We start from the raw sequence: 19,938 nt of genomic DNA on the forward strand, positions 1-19,938 counted from the left end.
ATTCTAGCTTGGCACACCTTGTTTCTCGCTAAGTAATGATGGGCCATGTGCCTCAACATAGTTTTCACGTTGTTGGATTTCTCTACCATCCTTTCCCAAGTGCAAGTTTGTCCTCTCAAGCCAAGATTCACGATCAACTTGAATTTCTTACTCAAGTGTGGTCAATTTGATTTTCCTCCTCTTGGTAGCTTACCGGTTTTTCCTTCATGTTTTTAAGCGCCATGGATGAGTGGGACTGATGATGGGAGGGTTTGATTCTAGCTATAGGGTTTTAGGGAACGAAAGGGTTTAAGGGATGATATTTAGGGTTTGTGATGGCAATTGGCGTTTGGTGATTTGTAGTTAGGATTTGGGAAAATGGGAATTGGGGATAACGATGACTGAATATGGGAGTTAAGGAATGGGTGGATAAGCTGAGAAAATGAATGGAGGAGTGAAAAAATGAGGGAGTGGTAGAACAAACTTGGTAGAAAAATGACAAGTACAAACCCTAGGCAATGGCTTTTGATAAATTGCAAGGTATTAGGGTTTGAATTTTCTTTTACACAACCACCATAAACTTTAAGAAAAACTCCTTTACTAGCAAGGAAAAGATCTTGAATTACTTGCATACTAGAAGAGTTGAGTGATTTTGGCAATTTGAGGGAGTTTTCGAGAGAATTGGGCTTGGAAGCTCTATGCGCCGCGCCTTCTCTATGCGCCGCGCCAGTGTATTTTTGCACTGTGGAGGGTAGCGCAATGCGCCCCGCCAGTGACCCAATGCATAGTTCTTTTTGCAAGAGACTTTTGGAGCCCTTCCTAGTGTCCAAATTGGGCATGGGATAGCTCGTTGGAATGGATATTGAGTCTACTTTCCAACCCAACTGGAATTTTTCAATTTGGAGTTCATTTGACCCATAAGAAATCAAATCTCCCAAGACTGGTCAAAATGTGAAAAATGAGGCTGCCTAAAGGCAAAGTGCCGTTGTAGTCAACTTTTGAAGGTCTTACTCAACTCCAAATTCAGCTCATGATAGCTCATTGGAAAGATATTTGTGTCTAGCTATCATCTGATGCATCAAGTAAGTCAATAGACCAACCAATATAGGATAACACATGATTTTCCCAAGGTCACTTCAGAGGTACATCAATTCTCCTGAGGCAACTGTATTTTTGACATTTCTCTAAAACCATGACACCTGTGTAAAAAGTAAAGGAGGTTTTTCTTCCTTGGCCTATTGTGGAAAAAAAATCTCTCATTTTTCCCAAATTCATATTTTCTTGCTCAGAAACATCATTGGAGTAAAACCTATCCTGATGTGTGGAACAAGAGATTTGTCAAAATGAAGTGAAATGAAGGGGATAAAGGGCTTCTAAATTCTTGAGAAAATTTTGGAAAGTAGGGAGGGATGTTAGGAAGTAAGGGAAAGTATAATTTCAAAGATTGAGTGAAGGGAAGGGGTCCAAAAGGGAAAAACACAGGCCTAGTCTAGAAAATTGTCAAGTTGTAGCAAGAAACTAGGGTTTGTGCGAAAATGAGGAATTCGGGGGATCTCAGTGATGGGAAGTGTTTAATAAGGTACATTAAGGATAGGGGAAGGTGTATGAACATCCAGATACAAGTTTTGCTAATGATTTGACCATCCAAGAGAAATTACCCTCAAAACCCTAGGAGAGGGAAATGAACCTTACCTAGGCACAACTTAAGCATGAACAAGGTGTAAAATGACCCATTGGAACCTAGCATGATGATGACAACCCTATGAATGATGGTACACTCAGCTGAATGGTGACATCGACCGACATTTTGACAACTTTGAAAGGAGTGAAACCAAACCCTAGATCTAATACCTAGTGACCAAATTTTACTTGAAGACTCATTGAAATGACAAAATTTGACCTTGACACCTTAAATTCACTTTGTAAGAGAATGTTTGATCACTGGAGGAAGGCTACAGAGACTGACACTAACACTATCTTTGGGACTGATTCGAGTATTGTCTTAAGAAATTTGTGCATCCCAAGAAGAAGTTTGAACTCAAGCCTGACTCAACACTCTTCAGTGATGGAGTTGCGCAATCACAGACGTACATCGTCACTCTCACAAGGGACTATCTACCATCCCCTCATCAAACAGTTCCACCACTACAGAGTGATGCAGGAGATCATGCTCACACATTTGTTTAGCTGTTACATCCTCCCAACATCACTTTGTTTAATTTTCACGCAGATTTGGTTGTGAGTCCATCGAGTTGTCATATGCATTTCGTACCACAACCTCTATCTTCATACTCAGTTGTTCCTCCGGATGATACTGTCTTGTGTTCTTCCATTTCAGACTCTACACTTGTTTTGAACGGGGATTAAGCCACTGACGGAGTTGGTGTTTCACAACCAACATGCACTATCACATGAAGAGTATGACTGGGAGCTTGAGCATCAACACTTGGTGAAGGATGACTTCCTTTTGTCCAAGCCTCCTCCGTTATTTCTTGACATCTTTGGTGAACTTGCCATCCATGATTTTGCATATGTATCTTCATCTATGGATGCACCCATTGTTGATCACTTGTAGGACACACCGGATGTCAGTCCATCATTCGACAACAGAGAGGATGAGTTATTCATTGAAAACCCACTTGATCTTTCATCTTCCTTTTCCGGAAACACAAAGGATGAATTTGTTCACTTTTCATCTACCCCTATGTTTGATTCATTAGATCATGAGGATGCCGATGAAATCATTGAATTTTTTTATCGTGGTTGTTGTGATCCATTTATTCCCATGTTCAATCATGATCATGATTCTATCGCTGTTGAATTTTCAAAGCCACTGGTTTATGATGATCTATCTGACGATGAAGTCGAAACCCCCCAGACTGTCAAGGCACTTCAGCCCAAGCTGATGGTTATGTCAGGCCCTCACTGTCTTGAGGTTGGTTTCACTTCCGATCAAGAAATTGTTCAATCACCTGAGGCTCCTCATCACTCATTTGTATGCATTGAAGATCAATCTCACACACAAATCATGCTTCCTCCACTTGAACTACACGATCCCATCGCTCATGCATTGGAGGAATATTACATTGCAAGCACACATGCACGACGCAAGTTGTCTTTGTTTCTTTCGTTTTCTTGCATGTCACAGTCAAGAGTATGCATATGCTTCAAAGTTGCATGCAGTGTCGCACAACACCATGACAAGTCCACGGACCACATGTCATGTACTTGCACTCACTTATGTCCTGTGGACACTTTGAAACATGAAGTGTGTTTGTCTTCATTGTTATATCTTTCTTATTTGCTAGTTCGCACAACTAGGTTGCTCGCGGACCAAGCCTTCACCAACATGGGTCAACCAATGCGCCGGTGGCTGCATTGGAAATATCACTTCACATGATTAGGCCCATGCACCATTAGTTTAGGAGTAGGAGTAGTGTTTTCTTTCAGTTTGTTTTCTTGCATGCTTGTTTTCTTTCTCACTTTGCATGTTTGTTTATTTGCTTTCTTATTTTCTTACTCACTTTGGTTTCGCATTTGCTTCTGCTTCTGCTTTGCTTTGTTGTTTGTTTGCTTGTTTTGTTCGTAGGTTAGTTTCGCATGAAACCATGTATGACTCTTGAAACAAGCTAGGTAAAGTACAAGAGGCCTTGTACAACTATCACTACTTGGTTATCTGTCATCCTGCCTCTGTATGAAGAACTTGTTACTTTTAGTCCATGATACATTGATGGAAAATATGTATTTTTTAAAGTGAACCTCAGTGAAAACACAATGCTTGCTCGTTAACTAGTGTCACCTACTCTAGTCAATTGCTTTTGAGTTAACCCTTGTCAGCCTAGTCAAGTAGAGTAAGGTGACGGGGAAAACCTTAAAAAGCACATCAAAGGTATATAATAAACTACTTCTTTGAAGGAACAACCTCTTCTACTCTCAATAAGTCGGGATCCCTCTTCCGCCTCTGAAATGAATGGTTTTTGTGCATAATTATGAAAAAAAATGAAAAGTGAAAAATTTGAAAAAAATGAAAAATGAATAAGGCAAAAGAAGAAAAAGGCCTCCTACATAGAGAGGTGATGCAAGTAATTCCACTGGAGTACTGACTAGGGTTGCTGGTAGCAAAGCGATGCTTGTGTTCCTATGTGACTCCGTCGAGGTATTGTCCAGGCCCACTGGCAGCGGAGCAACACTAGAGATGAAAATAATACTCTCACGACTATACTTCTTATGCACTAATCTACCCCTCAACCCCAATCGAAACAAATGTGTTGCCTTGACTTGGAATGTGTGTCAATCAACCAAGAGATTGGCAGATGCTACATCTTACAATCAAGCAAGTGTGGAAACCAAGACGAACTGAGAACTAACCAATACTTCTGGAGGTGTTAGACTTTTTTTTTACGAACAAGATCCATTCAGAGAGCTGGAGTTCTACAGTGTGTCTCCAATTGTTGTAGCGGCTACAACCATCCTCCAAAATTTTTCTTTAGCTCCGTTTTGGAGGCTCCCTACCAATCTTTCATAGCAGCATGTCTTGCTTCGTCAAGTACACAAGCTTCAGTGATTTTCTTGCAGAAAGATAGCATGTCCATCAAAGCTTATTTCATTCCCCTCACCAATTGTTTCTCCGAACTTCGTCCAGCTACAGGCTGAGCAACTCCCTCAAGAAATTGTGCAATTCTGTTTGGTAGCCTGCTGGGCTCCAAAATTGCACAAATCTGCGAGTTAAGATTCACTGAGAAAATTGTGCAATTCCTCCCAGCAGGGCTGCTCAGCCCAGGAATTGTGCAATCCTGGGCAGCATTCAGTTTCTTTGCCCAGAAATTGTGTAAATATCCTGGTAACCAGCCCAGCTCCCTCCCAGAAATGTGCATTTTTGCGTCCCAGCTGAGCAGACTGTTGCATGTGCAGTTGAGTTTACCAGTTCCAACCGGGACCAAGGAAACTTGACTTGCATGCATGGGTTTCTTTTTTCTAGAATAGAAAAAGCTATATGCAAAAATCATCCCTAGATTTTAGGGAGCTATTTTTAACAACTAGAGGTTACATGTAAAGTTCATTTTATAATCCTTCCTCCAAGTGTCACTTTTTCCTAGATTTGTGGTATGCGCATCATGAGCTTCAAACTTATTTATTCAACGCTTCAGAGCTTATTTCTTCACATCGATCTTGGTGCTTTGAAATCCCACAAAACATCCAGGACTCTTCGACACATTTAGCTCAGCTATTCACAGGTAAGTGGTCTTAACTTGTCTTTTGCAGCATTTCTGTCGTTTTTTGTGTTTTCACTTGTGTGAGTGTTGTTTTCTTGATTTTCGTGAACACTTTTTGTCGTTCGCATGCATACTAGCTTTTGCTAGCACTGTTTTAGTTTTCATTAGCATCTCACTGTTGTTCCATGCATGAAACTGTTTTACACGAACGGTCGCTGATCCAGCAACTCACATCATCCATATGCATGTTGTTCCATTTTCTAAATCTTTCTTTCACTGTTTTCATGCACGATCATTCACTCATTCTTACACTAAGTATCACCATGCATTCACCATCACATTTTCTTTTAGTTTCCCGTTGGCGGGTCTGCGTAGTTTTAGCCCGAACTCTACCTCCCCAAGACAGAATTGTGCAATCCTGATAAGGAAGGCTCTGTCTTCCCCTCAAGAAATGCACATTTTTTCCCAGTAATTTTCCTCCAGTCTTGCATTGCACAATTCTGAGGGACAGTGACTGTTGGCCCATAAAATTGCACAATGCAGTCACTGGGCCTGCAACCACTGCCAGCTGAAATTGCGCATTGCACAATTCCAGTAGCGAGTAGGTCAGCCTGGATTATGCATTACACAAATCCAACAGCCAACCAGCCTCCCCAGACAACCAAGACTTCCTTTTGCATAGTTCTGGCAACCAGTCAGCCAGCCTCCCAGAATAAATTGTGCAATCCTTTCCAATCAATCCCTAGGTATGTTGCATGTCTTTCCTCAAGTTTGCTTTAGTTTTCACTGACAGATTTCTTGCCATGCATGTCATTTTGTCTCCATATCTTGTAGGTGTTCGTCTAGCTCTTAACAATTTAGGATCAATGGCCTTCAAGAGAGTAGGATCAAAGGACGCTGACAGAAGTGCAACTAGAGCAGTAGTTGAGCAATTGTCCACAAGTCTATCTATCTATGAAGATACCGAATTAATTCTAGACAAGGACATTAAGTTGAAATGGTAAGAGGTCAATGATGCATTTGCAGGCACATTTAGGGAATACCTCAAAGACTATTAGGTATATGTGAAAATCCACAAGTATGGCTTGTACCGGATTGCATGCAGATACCCCATGCTCCCATGCACGGATATGATACACGGGATCGTCTTGCACATTGATCCTAAGACGATGACATTAAGCAGTGTCAGTAGGACGGAGGTTGCTACCTTCAAGGCATAGGATTATGATGAGATGTATAAGATGTCAGAGCTCGTGACCATCATGGAGACACCCTTCAACTTACCCAACAACAATGCCAACTCCAGAGACATTTTGAAGAACTGGGTGAAGGAGCCGGCTAAATTCATAATGACACCCAACTAGGTCTACAAGACGAAGATAATGTGGAAGGCATATCAATACTTGGTAATTTTTTCATGTCGACTGTATGGCCAAGAAAGCACGGAAACCTTCCCACAGAGTTGGGTGATCGCGCTACACCAACTGGCCAGAGAGGGAAAACCATGTAACTCGTCCAGCATGTTGGCTCACTAGCTGAAGGAACAAGTAATAAGGGCTTAACAACCGCCCAAAGGCATGCAAGTAGAAATATACATGTCTACCTACATCTTGGATGTAACCTATGCCCAACAGGAGTTCCCAGGGTTGAAGTGGGCATGGACACCAGCAGAGACTATTGTGAACACTTATTGTAAGATGTTATCCGAATGTAGCTTCAAAGGAGTTATCACACAGTTTTCCGATCATTTTTTCACCTTGGTTTGCAAGATGATATTCAAACAAGATCCACCCTGCATGTTGGAGGCAACAATGGAGGCACTGATAGACATAGTTGATTGGTATGCCTCACTGTCCAGCACCTTCATATGGATTTACAACGTGGAGAAGCATCTGCATGCTCTACCAAAGTTTTCCTTGGACATACTCGCCATGCAAGAAGTATCATATCACATCTCGATAGGATTGATAGCTAGGCTGCACCGGAAGAAGAAGGCACCTTGGCCCACTCTTCCACTGCGCATCGGATGATACGAGATCCATAGTTTCAAGCATGTAGATGTTGAAGCAGAGAAGATGAAGAAGTATCCATTCGACGTCCAAAGTTACAATCCGTATGACCCGCATTGTCTTGTGAAATATCATTGCACGAGAGTACAGTTCAACTAGATCCGCAAGGCATATCATTGGGCTGAGGAGGACCCATGGAGATATTGTTACAAATCCTCCAAACTTAATGAACCAGTCGACTTTGCTGTGAAATGGTTAGCGAAGCAACATGAAGCAGTATCCCGAAGAGCACTAGAAGCAGTAGAGGTGAACATACTAGTGCGCAACAAGGGCAAGAGGAAGATTTTCGATCGCATGGAGGAAGAGAAAATATACAAGTTCTGAGCAGATCCACTTGTGGAAAAAGAAGTTATGGCTATAGAGGCGAAGAGGGAATAATGCGATAAGTGGAATTTGCAAAGGCAAAGAGAGAAATGGAGAACGGAAAAAACAAAGAAGGACTTGCATGAGTTGAAGGGAAAACTCTGGAAGGAATAGGAGCTGCGCAAACAAGAGAGGGAAGCGTAGCAGAAACTGGTACAACAGGGGGCAGAACATGTAAAAATGGATGAAACAGCACCCGTATAGGTATTAGACTCATCAGAACATCTGGCATTAGGCAAACAGGATGACTCATCGCACGAGTGGGACTTCACTCAGGAAATAGAGTGAGCACTTGAACAAATGGATACAGATATGGAGCGACAGGAGTTAGAGCAAGACATTGACCTCATACCTCACCACCAAGAGGTCAACCCACCAGCTTCACCACATCCAGAAGACGAGCAAGTCCCAAGCGACTAAGGAGACACTGAGATCCTTGGAGATCAACCAGAAGGAGAGATGCACAACATCTCATTCGACGAGTCTCAACATAGAGTTGTGAAATCTCGCAAAGTGTCAACAATGGAAGATCATACATCTCTTGTGAAATATGAGGAATGAGTGATTGTGTCTGATATGCGCAAACATCCAGTAGCATTGGCCGATGCCACCAGAGCATATGTCAAAGCCACTAACTCGAATGTTCACTTTCTGATAGCTGAGAACGAGCGAATGGCTAAGGAGCTACAGATAGCCAAGAAAGGAGGAGAATTGGTTATAGCATCTACCCGAGTAGAATTGAAGAAGGAAATACTAGATGAAGTATTGTCCCTTGACACAGCCATGCGGGCATTGTATTCCAAGTTTGGTACCATGCATAAGGCAGTCATCCATCTCAACGGATGGCAGCAGTGATGTGATAGAACAGGAGATATCTTGTTGAACGTGCATGATGTTGTTGATTACATGCAAACATGGACAATAAGATGCAAGGGAGCCCCGCTTCACTTCCCTAAGATAATGAAGCCCAAAGTGGTCAAGCTGAAGACACACATCCAGAGTTAGATCTGGAACTATGAAGAGCTCTCGCAGCTCATCACTAGTCTACAGGCTTCCCATGCACATGTATTCAAGAGTATGGATGTTGTGCGCACACATGTGATCCCATATATTGAGACTCTCACCCAGGCAAGGACAAAGGCACAGGTCCGACTAAATCTTGACTCGTACTTTGACGATTTGATACACATAGCCACCAGCCCCGACTTGTCAATCGGTGCAGAGATCATGCACAAGTATGTTGTTGCTCCAGCCGTGTTGAAGGCAATGATGTGCATGCTATCAGACGAGTTGGATAGAGGAGCCTAAGTAGTGTACCTGGATGCTATGGAGGCAAGAGTCAGGTTCCAGAAATATGTCACCTTGGAGTACACGGACACTATCGCGGACTACCAATCTTAGCATCAATTAGCTACTGTCGACCACCATGAGGATGTTGAAGATTTGGTCTTCCAACAGTTGTCTGAGTCATAATGATGTCTTGCATGGCTTTATCAAGCCATTTTGTCTCACATGGGTACATGTGCATTGTAATGTAACGTCTTGTCAAGTGTAAGTTCAAGTGTCGATAGTTGGATGTAACAGCCATAAAGTAGATGAAGAGTCATGAGGGTATATCTCTTTGGAGGAGCAAGCGGTTGTGGCTATAACGTTCCACTATTGGAAATAGTGGTTGGACATGGATGTATTGTATAACTGGAACTTACACTTCTTAATATAACAGAACCAACACGTTTTCATGCATATGTTTTTATTGTAGTTGGACTATCCTGGTTGTTGTATAAATTTATGTTATTTAACTTGTGCATTTGTATATGAACTATTTTTTATGCAATTGTATAAATCTTGTTGCAGATGTTCTTTAAACATCACTTTGGATTGTTGTCTATCTTGCTTTCTAGTTTGTGATGCATCTTCGCTCGTGTGTTACCTTCCAACTTGTGTATTATTACAGGTTTCCCGGGGGTACACTCACCTCACCCTCTGTGTGTTAGAACCTCGCATGCACCTTCCTTGACTTACTACAGCTATCACACCCTTGCTACCAACAAGGACATCTTACTTGCCTCTGTGTGAAACCGCGGTCAAGGCATTACCATACGACCCACCGCTGGGACTCCTACATCAAATAGTCTGAGGTCTAATTGGGACTTCTTATCGAGTAGATCCCCTAACATGTTGGCGAGTCTAGCACTGTTAACAAGCTCCTTCCAAAATAATTTTGGATTATTTTTCCCAAGGAAGATTAGTTCTTCCCTCCTTGAAACCATGAAATCAATGTTTTTCTTGCTTAATATCTGCTTGTAAGATTTGAGTTTTATGTTATCATTGTTTGTCTCTTTCCACATTCTCCTTGCCTTTTTTCATTCCTTGTCAAACCATGCATTAACCAGAAAGAAATTTGCTTCAGACTTCTTAATGTTTGCTCTTTTGCACTTTGCAAGTGCGCATTGAATTAAATGTGTTAATTCATGATTATGAATGTTGTGAATTGTGATTTTCTCCTTTTGGAAGAGCCTCTCTAGCGTCATTTTGAAGGTATTACAATTTTTTGGGGTCAAAAAAAATTTTCGTCGTGGGAGATTTTGTTGGACATGTTGAACTTTTTACTCTAATTGTTTCTTTCCAATACAAGAGAAACATAAATAAATTGGCTTGTGATTTGATTTTAAGTCCCACAACTGATTTCCAATCAAAACTTCCTCCATTTTCTCACACAAACCATACGAGCAAATTACATAATCTACTACACTTAATCTATTGTAAATACATTTCTTTTTAAGTCCAATCTTAAACCATGAAACCATACAAACAAATTACATAATCTACTACACTTACTCTATTGTAAATACATTACTTTTTAAATGCAATCTTGAACAATGAAAACAGATTAATATCCGAAATAAAATTTTTATCATTTCAAAAATATAACCAGGTTTGGTCTCTTTTTATTTTCATTCAAGCAATCGTCAATGTGCACATAAGCGTAAAACTTTGAAACTAAAAGAACATTATTATAAAAATTAGAACCTTACTATAACAAGCAGAAAATGTTTGATTTTCCATTTATAATTTTCAAATCTAATTGCGGCCTTTATTTATTTATTGATTCCAAATTCCTTCATTAATACAAAGCTTACCTATCTTGATTTGAATGCTTGCAATAAATTGATTGTTTGCAACAAATGCTTGGAAAAATAAACAACGTTTGAGTACATAGATGTATAGAATGCTATAGGTATGCAACTGAAATATATACCATTAATAATAAATGTATATTATTAAAACTGTGAAACTAGAAGAACGGGGAACGTTACTATGAAAAGCAACAAATGTTTCTAAATGCAAATCTGACAAAGTTGCAAAAATTATTTTGTGATCTTCAACCATTGGAGGCCTTAGAGTTAAGAAACAGCTCAGAAATAATATCATTACCAGATTCCTTTGATCATTTATCAAACCTCCAACACAGGGAGCTGCCTCACTGCAGGAAATTAAGGAGGACTCCAAATTCCTTTGAAAATTTAACTAAGCTTACATATCTTGATTGAATGGTTGGTTATAATAGATTAACTTTTTTTGGTGGATAAAAACAGTTGTTTAACAAGTTTTTTTTTTGTCTTCAAAGTCATGGAAATTCTGGTTATATTTAAAAAAAATTGATAGGGATTTTTGTAGATCTAAATTACTATTATTAAAATTCAAGATTTTAGGTGCTTTAGAGATTTTTGATGGCACTGAATTTATTTCCATTATAAAGAATAGAATTCAAACACTGTCTGTATGAAAAATTTAGACCATTGTGCAATTCCTCCCCTTTGTACCAAGGATCAAAATTGAACACATCAAAGCCCTTCAAAGGGTCTCTGGCACATCAGAGAAGTAGGGAGAAAATTTTACCAATCAAAAAAAATTTAAACATTGACTTTTGTCATTTAAAAAAGATTGGAATAATATCTTAAAATTTTTTAAGAAGGGCTGTCAAATTGTCAACCTTTTTTTTAAATTTCATTTTTTTTTTAAATTAGAATTTTAGGAATGTTGAATTTGTAAATTTCTTTTCATGTTAAAACTTAAATCCCATTTCAAAAACAACAATTTTCTTTTGAGTTGTTTTTTCTAATTGTGCATATGATGCAAGTTCTTATTAATTATTATGTCACAATTACCTTTTGATACCATACATTTGGCAGTTTCTGAGTTGCTCCCATTTCAAAAACAATAGTTTCTTTTTGAGTTGTTTTTTCTAATTGTGCATATGATAGAAGTTCTTATTAATTATTATGTCACAATTACCCTTTGATACCATTACATTTGGTAGTTTCAATTGAGAGCGACTAGATGTCAATATGGGCCATGTATTAGGTCTGTAATTTTACTGGGTTGTGCCTGAAGGCTACCCAAAGCAAGGTTTGACGACGATTTAAGCTGGAGAGGAGCACAGATTCATCATTTAGCAAATGCTTGTCAAGCAAGGTTTAAGCACGATTTATGCTCGGAGAGGAGTGCATTCAACAGGCTTCCTAACATACTGGATTTGATTTGTTTGTGGATTCCCAATTCCTAGTATGTTTTTATATTAAAAAAGGAGATACCAAAAACATATACACCTTTGTACACTCTTTTGTTGAATCCTAAACCTGTTTAGAATTTTACTGAATTTTTTCATTCATGTAATAAACTTAAATTTGATTGAGCTACTTGTATATTGGCTTGAACGTTTTGGTCACAAAAATTTCCTACAAAATTAATCCTTATCTGAACTGGAGCAGGGATATAGGTCTCTTGGTTATCCATTAATGGTAAATGCATCTGATATATTAGTTGCAGCTCATATCAGACCTACCTTATGCACAACATCCATGGGGTTGTTGTTCCACCATTCTCCTGTTATTAAAACACATGTAAAGGTTTTTTTCCCTTTTACGTTTTTTAAGGACTAGATCTAGCTTAGGCTAGCACTCACCTAAAACGATTGTAGTTTCATCTTCGGGGTTAGGAAAAGGATATGAACTGCCCTTCTTCGGATAGATCACGATTGCTCCATGGACCGTATCTCGGAGCCATGAGACATGAGCATGCCACCACAAGGTTCCTTCCTGATCAACAATGATGAATTTGTATGTGTAACTTCCACCCGATTGAATTGGGCATTGTGTAATATACTCACATCCATCGGCCCAACCTGTATATAGTTGGTGTATTCCATGCCTACCATGATTGAAATATATATCACTCTTAGATTTACATTATTTCTTTCATATAGTCAAAGAGGTAGGTTAACACCCCAATGAATTATCCTTTTCCACAAGTTTAAAACACTGAGAGGTTAAGAAGTCGATTTCAAGGGATATTCAGCATAAAGTATTCTTGTTTGCTAAAATTATTTTTGTTCATTGAAATTATACACAAGACTTATTTATGCACATATCAAAGGCAATAGAGACTTCGAAAATGGCTAGATTAATTTTTACAATCAATATCTGCAATTTTAAGAGATGGTGGATTTGAATTGAATCTGATATTTTAAGAATCCGTAATGGATATAAGTTAATAGATGGTAGATTTGAATTGAAATGGATATTCTAGGAATCTGTAATAGTGATAAATAGTAAATTTGAATTGAATAAGATATTTCAGAAATCTGCAATCAATATAAAAAATTGAATCTCCAAAAATCTGCCCGCAGTGAATTTGAAATGTGAATTTGAATTAAATTAACTTCACCAGAGATTGAATCACCATATTCCAATTAAGGGATATCGAAAAAATGAGGACAAACCAGTGAATAGTGGAATCCCACATTGTCCTCGTTGCTTACAAAAAGAGTTGGTCCTGGTAACTGGCCATTTACAGTGACTATATCATGCATCTGGCATAATCTCTAAATAGGGGTGATTTCAATCTGCTCCAATAAATCGAGATTGTAATAATATAATGAGACAAAATTTAGTTCAAATCATAGTTTTATATATGCCCATTAGTTTATTCATCTCCTTTCACTCAGAAATATTATATAAAATTTTCCCACTATATCAATAGAGAGTTACCAGAACAAGAAGACATCACAAATAGCATTACAGAGTCGTTGTTTTAAACAAAAACATACAGTGAAAGTATGATGGTGCATGTGTGACGAAGAATTTCTATGGACCAGATAGTTTGCAACGCCCACCACTATGAGTATCAGTGACCCAACTGAGCATCCTGTCCAAAATACTCGTCCCACAAGCATTGGGATTCATACGATCTCGTCCTGAGTTGAACAAAGTCTCAATATTCAGCACGCAGTGTTAGGCCGCAAAATTGTTTCAAGCGATTTGGTTGGAATCGCTTGATTGGCTAGGAAAATAATGAATGAGGATTGGAGATTTTAAGTAGGGTAGGAATATTTGGTGATACAATCCAGATCAACTTCCGTAATGCCATAGGTTTGCCATCTATGTTACAGACAAAAAAAAAGGGTTGATAAGTGGTCTAACATAACTTTTTAAGGGGGAGCGCGTTATTTCTATCTTAATCTAAACTTTTTAATCGGGAGGAGGACGTGTCACGTTATTTCTATCTTAATCTATTTTAAAAAATCAAGATAAATGGTATATGTATTTATTACAATATAGTTTTATAAATAATACAGTTTTATACGAGTGGAAAATTTATTATAATTTAGTTGTCAAATCAGAAGCCAGGACAACTATCTCTGGCTGTGATTCTCAAAGGACTCATCACAGTTATTTAAGGAAAACCACGCCACCTGAAATAACCCACTCGTGGTAGGTTTTCACCCCTGCCAAATGCCACTGGGTTTGGGGTCGTTAACCTCTTTCCTTACGTCCAAAGAATTGCTCAAACAGGAGTAGTTTTACAGCATACTCCAGACTCATTATTCATCATATTTACTCCTAATTTCTAATTTATTTATTTTTATTTTGGTTCAAAGAGTATTTTAAATTGGATAAATAAGAAAGAGATCAATTTATTGTTAGTTTCTTTATTTATGGACAAGAAAAAAAATCAATAATTTGATCGGTCTTCTAAAAAAAAAACTATAATTTAAATAAAATAACCATTTATTAATAACTTTAATGTGTATAATTTAAACTTTTGCCAGCAAAATGTATTTTTCAAAATTACAAATGGTAAAGATAAATAAAATTGTAAAAATAAATAGGATATACATGTGTTGTGCAAACACTATTCCTTATTCCTTTTATATGTACTAGTGGTCCAAAAGCACACAATTATAAGATTGATATACATAGATAGGAAATTAGAAAAAGTTGAACTAAAGAGACATTAGATTTAAAAATATATATATATTTTTTATATTTATAAAGATTTGTTCCAAATTTTAGGTGAATTTTTTTTAATGGAATGTTACAAATATGTTATTAATATAAATTTCTATGTTATTAATATATATTAATAAAAAATATAAAGTTAGAATAAAAATATGTAAATGAGAGTAAATGTTTTGTTTAATTTTAGATTTATTAAATATTGGTTATAAATTAATTATTTAAAAAAATTATAGAGGCTTTTTTAATTTTGTGAATTTTTTTTTATGAATATTTGTTATATTATAGAATTAGCTTAATGCCTAATAATATATTGATGATAATTTTGGACTAAGTTAAGATGAATCTATGATATATTTTTAATGTGTTCAAGTGATTTTTTTTATTATTGTAATATTGACATTAAATGTAGATGAATTTTTTTGTCATTTTGCCAAGGAAAATTATAGGGGCTAATGTTCCAAGTGAGCTAATTTTCCATGGTTTCTAAAAAAGAATATTTGCGAATTTCCGTTTATTCTAAAAACGATTTGCCTAAATTTTATACTATAATTTTTATTTATTTTTTTATCTTAATAACTGCCAAAAATTTAGAGACTATAAAATCATTAAAAATTTTAGTATTCTTACAAAAATATTGCTAAACATTTTTTAGCTTAATATTAAGGATTAATAAGATTTTCTAACATTTTTAAACTTGGAAATTTTTTTCCATCCTTCAAATTTTCCATGTTCAATTTGAAGAAAATTTTCAGTCTTTAAAATTTCCATACTCATTTTAATTTAGACACATAATTCATACATTTCGTTAATTCAATTTAAATGCAAAAACACCTCATTCTCCTAGCTACAATTAAGCTTAATTTATTCAATTTATAAGAATTAATAATAATTTCAAATGAGTGGCCATTAATTTTTCTCGTACATTGTGTTGAGTATGAATGTATGCTCCAAAACATAATATCCCAAAGTCTAATTGGTGAACCCCGACCAAATTGATACATTGATTGATTTAATAATAGCGCAATATAAGGGATTTAAAGGGACCAAACATTGAAAGATTATCAATTTCATTAACATTGTATCCCAAATGAATTATGTATCCCAAACTCTAATTCATGAAGCTAGACCAAAGTAATACATAAACTGATTTAATAATAGCACAATATAAGATATTTAAGGGGAACAAACATTGAAAGATTATCAATTTCATTGCCAATAAAGTTAAGGGTAAAGAGATTTAGAATCAATTGTCTCTCATAATAACTTATTTTGAAGATAAAAGTTTAGTTAATGAAATGAACATAGAAGAATAACGAGTAAAAAGAGAATAATTAGATATAAGTGGAAAAGATTTAACAGTGATTTTTTTTTGTTTTTTTGTTTTTTAATATGTCAATCATCTTTTTTACTAAATTTAATATGGATTTCAGTTTTATAAATCAAGAAGTAAGAAAATAAATTTTTTTATCTTTTTAAATTAAACAAAGAAATTTAAAATGTTATATTTTAAAGTAGAAACACAAGTTTTCGGTCATGATATACAAAGCAATTTAATTACACTAGAAAAAACTCACACACATGAGTGCATTGATTATTGTTCATTCACTTTATTTATTTTTACAAAAATATAAACAAGCATTTTGAAGGATAAAAAAATTGGAAGTTATTCAATCAATCAAAGTATTGTTTAAATCCCTATACAATAATGACATTGATCAAAGTATATATACCTATATTTTAATCGTAGATACGTCTAATATCACATGTTTGCAATAGTGAAATGAATAATGTTAGTTTATTATAGAGAAATCGAGCATACAAAAAACAATAGATATAAATCCATATAGGACAATAATAATTAATAAGATAGAACGAGTGATTACTTTACAATGTCATGTGATAATATGTTTATATGTGTTGACTAGTCAATATTATGTTCATTATAACAAGTTGACTTGAGATGCAATGGAATGATTTGAAACATCCCAAACCATTGTACATTGTTCAATGCATTTTTTTTACTGTATAAAAGAAGGATAAATAGATGAAGAAAAATATTCCACTAATAAAGGAATGTAACAACTAAGAGAGAGAGAGGCATTTGTTGTTTTTATTTTCCCAAAGAAAAACACACAATAAGAGTAATTGAAACAATTGAAATGTGCACTCTTTCATGTTTGTAATTTTATCTGAGATGTAATTAGAACCATAACATTGAAATGTACACACAAGCATGACTGTAATTTTATGTGTGATGTAATTAGAACCATAACATTGAAATGTACAGTTGTTGAGCATTGAAATGTGGACTTCTAGTTTCCCACCTCCACTGTCAACCATATGTAGTTGTTAACATACATAATAGTCATGGAACCATGCATCTGAATATTCATGGATATCCTAACCATTTGGTGTTAACAGTGTTGGGAGATAATCGTGCGTGATTTTTATTCATTATTTATTATCTAGCCGCACCACCTTATACAACTGAATTATCTTTCCAATTTCTAAATTCTAATTCTAGGTGGGTGTAATTCAACTGCTAAGCATCACTTTCTTCATTTGATACAAAAGGAAGCATCTTCATGCTCTTCTCTAGTTGGAAGTGTTTGTCAACTCTTCTCAAGAAGTATCCATACATGACACATGCTGCATAGACTTGCCCCCCTCAAACTGCCAACTGTTGGTGTGCTTTGTGCATCCCCTTTTTTGTGATTGTTGTCCTCGTGAATCGTGATGCCTTCTACATTACAATTAATGAAAAATAATTTGAAATATTCCTTGTTATAGAAGAAATTTCATTTTGGTGATGGCAATGTGCATAACCTTCCATGAAGATCAATGTTAATTTTAATTTTCAATGATCAACAGACCTATGTGTGTAAGATGTATTTGTTGCTTTTCATTAGTTTTCATATGAATTTTGTTGTATATTGTCTTATTTTCAAATAATATTATGTATTTTTATATAGATTTATATTTTTATATTTCTTGTTTTGTTGATTATAGGTATAAAATGCCACCTCTTGGTCGCCTCAAAAAGGATTTGAAACAACTTTCGCTTTCTGATGCATTTGGTATCTCTCAATGTTCTAATCAATTGAATATTTCTGAAAATTAAGTATATGATCATGTGGATGAGGACCATGAATCAGATAGTGAAGAACTTCTTGAAGAGGAACCAACATCCAAGAGGTACAAAATAACATTCAAGTCCAAATGGAAGCTGAGATTTCCATGGGCTTATGCTCTAAAAGATTTTAATGGTGTTGAAAGGATAAAATGTTCATGGTGTGTAAAATTTAAAAGGGAAACTCCATTTGCTAAAGATGGAAGCACAACCCTTCAAGTTAGTGCTTTAAACATCCATGCAACATCAGAGGCTCATAAATTTGCTTTGCAACTTGTAGAGGGAGAAAGTAAATGAAGTACTCTTCCAATTACAAAACATGTAGAACTAATGGTTGATGCTCAAAAAGAGAGAATTATATCAGTTATTGAGAACATGTTTTTTTTTGCAATACACGATTTACCTTTAGAAGTATATAAGCCAATTTATGACTTGAATATGTATAAAAACACTCCTCACATGCCGGTAACAGATGAATACTCAGCATATACAAATACAACATCTAGAAAAGACTTTCTAGAAGCTGCTAAGGAGGTATATTAGAAAAAATTAAAAGATGAGATTTTCCAAAGTCCATATTACTCACTTTTAGTTGATGAAAGCACTGATTGGACTATGGTGCAACATTTGATTGTTTATATTACATATTTGATCAATGAAGGAAGAGGTCCATGTGCTACAAAATTCATACAATTGCTACAAATTAGGGATGGAACATCACAGTCTATGTATGATGCTGTGACATCTCTTTTAGCATACATGAATCTATCCATGACAAAGTTAGTTGGATTTGGATCTGATGGAGCATCATCCATGAGAGGTATTCGTGAAGGTTTATCTACTAAGCTTCGTCGACATGCCCCTCATTTAGTAGATATCCACTGTATAGCTCATCGAGAAGCATTAGCAGCTAATGATGCTTCATCTTATTTTGAAGACTTGCAAGCTATTGATAACTTTGCAAACAAGATCTATTCATGGTTAGGGAAATCTACTAAAAGACATGGAGAATTGAAAGAGCCAATGGAGTCATTTCAAATCACAAGGCTAGAATTATTACAAATTCATCATATTAGATGGCTTTCTAGAGGAAAAGTCATGGAAAGACTCATTAAGCTCATGCTTTTGTTAAGAGACTGGGAGTTAGTGGAGAAAAAAATCTAAGAGATGGCTACAATATTTCAAATTCAATTTTTCATCCTCTTACTTGCAGATGTGCTTATTGAGTTAAATAAGATAAATCAAAAGTTTCAAGAGGATCATGTTGACATTACATCTATTGGAACAACTTTGGATATCACTATTAGCTTGCTTCATAAGAAATTTCTAAGAGGCACATTTAGGGCAAGTGCAATGCACACATCATCATTTTTAAGTAAAACACAACGAGGAACTTTTGAGTTTGCAGATTGCACAGGTATAGTACATGTACATGAATTGAGGTTTGATAGTTTGTCAAAGTCACAAAGATGAGGGACACTAGATCACTACATTATGCTGGGAAAGGCTTTTGTAATGAAGGTGATTGACTCTCTAAATGCAAGGTTCACAGATTTACCTATTTTTAATGTAGCTAAGTTTTTTAGTCCTCGTAATTATTATGAAGATATGGATGAGAGAGACTCTCAAATAAGAAGATGGTTGATATGTTTATGTGAAAAATTTAGTGCTGAAGGCTTGCTTGTTGTGGACAACATTAAATGTATGAGTGAAATGGATGAATTTATATGTACTATGTATAAATCTTACCCAAAAAAGCATATGTTTGGAGCATGGGATCTATGTGGAGGTGAAATTGAATGGTTTGAAGGATTTCCATGCTTAATGTAGCAATGGCAAGCAATTCTTGTTATTCTGTCTAGTATAGCAGTTTGTGAAAGAGG

Source organism: Pinus tabuliformis, chromosome J, assembly GCF_031772625.1.
Source record: "Pinus tabuliformis cultivar Carrire ecotype Pingquan chromosome J, CPIR1, whole genome shotgun sequence".
Lineage (NCBI taxonomy): Eukaryota > Viridiplantae > Streptophyta > Pinopsida > Pinales > Pinaceae > Pinus > Pinus tabuliformis.